Here is a 5,060-nt window from a genome sequence, read left to right on the forward strand (position 1 = left end):
CTGCCAAATTTCTCCCATTTTTTCTTTCATTGTGGCCAATCATTATTATATTTTCATCAGAAAAAGGATCGTTTTCGTGTATCGGAACTGTAAAGTTCGTTTGGTAACTGCATTTTTATTATTTTGGTTAAATTTTACAGTATTATCGAACAAAATGTCTCTTCTATTGGCTAACTAACTTCTATAATTTTCTGTAATCGCAGGGCGTAAGTATACCCCACCTCCGAAGAAAAAGGGGGTATACTGCTTTACTCTTGTGTGTCTGTCTGTTCTTCGGTCTATCTGTCTGTCTGTGCGTAACAAAAATTTCTGTCGCATTTTTCTCAGTAACTACATATCACAGATGTTGAACCAGCTAAATGGCCCCTCTTCCTTAGACGTCTATTTTGGACACAGAATTTGAAACACTTTCAGAGGATATTGATTGCAACATTTGTCTACATCAAAGGATTATATCCTACGATTTTCATGAAGTGGGTTCAAACAATGCATATAGCTCGGGACAGCGCTGCTCAGAACCATTTTTCAGCCTTGTTCAGGTAAATTAACGATTTATAGGAAGGCGTTAAAGTAAATTAATCTTTAATAAATTGGTACAGTATTAGCAAATTTTAAATTTTCAGACTCTTCGAAAGTGGTAGGAATTACAAACTGTACGGTTGGAATGTTGCAATGGGACAGTATCAATTCCTGGATGGCAGGCCCAGGCATTATGTTTCAAAGCAGAAAAGAAATTAAAATATGTCAAACCATATATTTTCTTTGTTTTCCCCATTTCCTATCTATCTATCTATCTATCTATCTATCTATCTATCTATCTATCTATCTATCTACAGTGTATCTATCTATCTATCTATGGTAGTTTTGTTTTGATTATGATGCTATCAGACGATGAAGTATACCAGTGGTTCAGAATGCATAGTCCCCTGGCGACGACAATTTCATGCAACACAGAGGGATGTCAAGGGAGAATGGTTCTGAAATCATCAAGAGGCGCAGGTGGATGTACGGTGAATCGCCTACACACCAGGGCTTGTAGAGACAACTCCATCTTCGAAAAAAAGCAACTTGACATTTCAAGACATCATCCTGTTCATAAAGAATTACTTGGATAGTTCTTCTCTCGGTCAATGTGCCAGATTTTCAGAGGTTGCCTACAAATCTACAGATGTTAACAGGGGATCATTATCAGGGAACTCTTTAAGAACATTTTTGAACTACACATTAAGACCATGAGGCTTACTGGGACAGTAGAGATCAACGAGTCCCTATTTTGGTGACGTGTAAAACACCAAGAGGTGACCCTAATCGAGGTTTAAAGGTAACATAAAACAAATGTTATTGTTTTAAACTCTATGTTAATATAAAAAAAAACTTGTCTTAGTACACATACTTAAATGCAACTTGGAACAAAAAAATGTGTTAAAAGAATTGGTATTTAAAGTACGAAACTATGTACATGGCAGTATAATAACAATAAATGACAGGACATATGCATAGATTTAAGAATTAATACAGTAAAATTCTTTTCACACATATATGGATATTTGGAATGGTGGAGAGAGAGCAACACGCTTATATTGTATCCAGTTGGAGATCGCACAGAGGATACACTCCTTCCAATAATACAAAGACATGTGGAAGTTGGAAGCACCATATACAGCGATGGATGGTCATCTTAATTTTTTCTAGACATAGGGTAGGAACATTTTACAGTTACACCCAAGTACACTTTCAAGAAAACATACATTAACATGAAGACACGTCAGAAGGAAGAAGTACATATACACGTAAATAGAATCGAAGGAGCATGGAAACATGCGAAGGGCCATTTCAAGAGGATGTCTGAAACAAAGATCAACCATTTTGAGGGACACCTTGCAGAGATAATGTGGAGGTCAGCAGTGAAGTGGGACGTCTATACATGTACATCATTCTTCGACCTTGTTAAGTCAGTCCATCCCCTAGACAAGCCTTCGACATACAAGTACATGACCCCACACTTCGGCCTGCCTTCCAGACTCCCAGTTATCTGACTGGGATATTACACCAGGCAAGTTATTATAATTGAAATTTTTTTTTGAAAAACAACTAAAAGGTGGAAAAAACATTTAAATATCTTTACAATAACAATAGCACAAAAATTAGTGTTAAACAAATATTTAGGAAACACTCTTGAGAAATCCTAATCAGATGTAGACCGCCTGAGCGATGGAAGCTGTTTCAATTGCCTGAGCGATGGAGGCACTTCAATTGGTTGCAAAATCATTTCGGACAGTGAGGAGTTTGAATTTCCCAGAAACCAAATAGCCAGTGACAACTTTTTGCGCATTCGCAAGGAACAGCACCTGCAGGCATGCAGTCTTGATAGTGTTTACAGACTGTTAATGGAGTGGGATCCAGACAAACTCTTCTCTTACAGGTATACCACATATTAGGAATGGACATGAAAACATTCTTTACAACAGCATACTAAGAAATGGAATTGGATTTCAATGAAATTAAAAAGAAATGTTGCAAAAAGTTTATATATATAATAAAAAAAATAACAACCGATTCAAAACTTCACCAGTTTCATTGTAATCTTTAGGAGTTTTTAGCAATCACCATAGGTACATGTACATGCATTTCAAGTGATCATTGTGACGTCGAATGACAGATGAACAGGAAGGATAAACCACAGCTTCAGCTCAGGCCCTTCCCATCCAAAATTCGTTCCTCTTTCAAGGAAGAAAGGTACTACCTGTGAAATGAACATTATTTCATTAAATTTAGGAGACGTAATATGTTATTACCGAGTAGCAAGGTCTCCTATAAATGTTAAGGTTAAATAAAGTTATTACCTATGTGATAGGGTGATATTTCATATTAATTAAGTCATAATTTCATTATCATGAAATTATTAATTAATAGTTCTATAAATTATAAGTTAACAGTATTTACTTTAAAAGTTGTCAATATAAACAACTTTATGTACAACCTAACAGTATGTAAATAGCTACATAGTTATTTATATAGTATGACATCACAATGGTCATTATGGTCAGTGTAAACCTGTTTTAGTTAATTATATATCACATGGTCAATTCTATTTTTGAATTCTCAATTTCATTGGTCCTTTAAATTCCCTCTCTTTGCTTTGTCCTTTTTGATCTGATCTTCATACTGACCAGATGTATTTATCTTAAGACCAAGAAGAAATCTATAGACTATAAGTAATTGTTTTATATTTTATGCTATTAAGATTACTGCTTATTAATAAAGTATATTATATTTGCTAGATAAGTAAATGATATATAGTGAAATGTAATTCTATTTAAATGTAAATTATCATGAGTGAAAACTTAGTGTTTGAGCAACACTCATTATAATTATTTTAATTATCTTAAGCAGATAACCTAAATGTAGTTTTAAGAGTATTGCTATATGTATATAGATTCCATACCTGAAGAATATAGATGGATCATGCAGATGCAGATCAATTAGGCTTTGTGTCACACATAGGTATGCATATATATAAATATTAGATTTGATACTTATTGCCTAAGTTAAGTTTAATATGTTTTATTTATTAAACATTAATAACTATCTAAATTATTAATTACACAGGATAAATATTATTGAACTCTTTATATATCAGTTAGCACTGTGATAAGGGGAATAACTCTTGCTTGTAAACTGTGCTTGGCAAAATGATGAAATTGATGTTTTGATTCTTATACAATGCAATGATATATTATGTGTGATCTATTTTATTTTTATGATGATGTGATATTGATAAATTACTTATTGTGATACATGTATTGTTAAATATTTCAGAGCTTATGATATAATATAAAGTCATAATAGAGAACCCTACGTTGGAGTTGTTGTCTTTATCTACAATAACACCATCATTACACCTACATAGTTTTATTTAATGTCTTTCTCAGGTTCCTCTAGCCAAAACGATCCTCTAACAGAGAAGAAAAGGAAACCTTTCACATCATCTGATAAAGGTAATAAAAAATTAATACTCATTTAAATTAAATTCTTACGTAATAAATTAAATAACATATATAATTGAAATTTCAACAGTTATCATTGAATACGTGTTTAAATACATGTACATTTAAATTGATATTCCTACACTTAAGGTTCTATCCAAAGGAGGAGGATCTCCGGAACGACGGTGTGTGTTATCCTCCGTTATACGTAGAGAAGAACGCCGTTCCTGCCTCAAGAAGGAGGGTAACATCATCTACGGCCAATCCATACTACAAAGATGCATTCTTCTGGTCTGACGATGACGATTTTCAATTCTGATGGATGGCGTATTGAATGGCTCCATTTGACAACGCAATTTTGTTTTTTCTTCATTGTTAATTACTATATATGTTAAGATTTAAAAGATATTTCATTTCTCTTCTGTTGATAGTATGTTTAATATATTTGAAATAAAATTTATTCTTATGCATTATTTGCTTTCCAATGAAGATGAAGAACAGATTTTGTCAGAGATAAAAAAAATCCTCTTACCTGCTTCCTCGTTTTCTTCAACCCGAAGAATTAGGGATCATTAATGCTCGACAATTGCCGTATCCAGATATTGTTAAGGGTTACGAAGAATTTAAGTGAATATCAGCTTTGAAAGAAGGATTACGATCATACTTTGATGCTGTGATAATAACGTGTTGGCCTAAAAGTCGATTTTAAAAATTATTAATCCAACCGGAAATTGTATAAGGAGAGGATAACTCGTTCAATAACGATATTTCTAGTTTATGAAAAGGGAAGCGGATCGAGTTTTATACAATGACTATGATAATTGAAATTAAAAGGAAACCAATTACTTACACTAAATCAAAATAAGCAAAATCTTATGGATGGTTACGGAGATCGTGTTGTATCCCCTCACCCCTAGCAAATGTGAATGTGTGATACTGGAAAGACGTGGTCAATAGCGGTTGGTTTCTTATGAACTATATTTGTGAAAATGAACTTTAAGGTAATGGTCCATACCCCACTAGATAAATAAAATGCGTACAGAATTTTTTCATATTTTTCAAACGTGTATCTTA

The 5,060-nt window shown here is 33.3% G+C and overlaps 1 long non-coding RNA gene across 1 annotated transcript; it reads right to left on the reverse strand.

The window, feature by feature from the left end:
- Nucleotides 1–2,099: 2,099 nt before the first annotated feature.
- LOC136274875 (uncharacterized) lies at nt 2,100–4,845 on the reverse strand. The gene is made up of 4 exons (XR_010713316.1): nt 4,519–4,845; nt 4,130–4,368; nt 3,903–3,989; nt 2,100–2,739 (listed from the first exon to the last, which is right to left on the reverse strand). It is a non-coding gene; the product is annotated as an uncharacterized lncRNA (long non-coding RNA).
- Between the last annotated feature and the right edge of the window lie 215 nt (nt 4,846–5,060).

This window comes from Magallana gigas, chromosome 4, assembly GCF_963853765.1.
Source record: "Magallana gigas chromosome 4, xbMagGiga1.1, whole genome shotgun sequence".
Taxonomy (NCBI): Eukaryota; Metazoa; Mollusca; class Bivalvia; order Ostreida; family Ostreidae; genus Magallana; species Magallana gigas.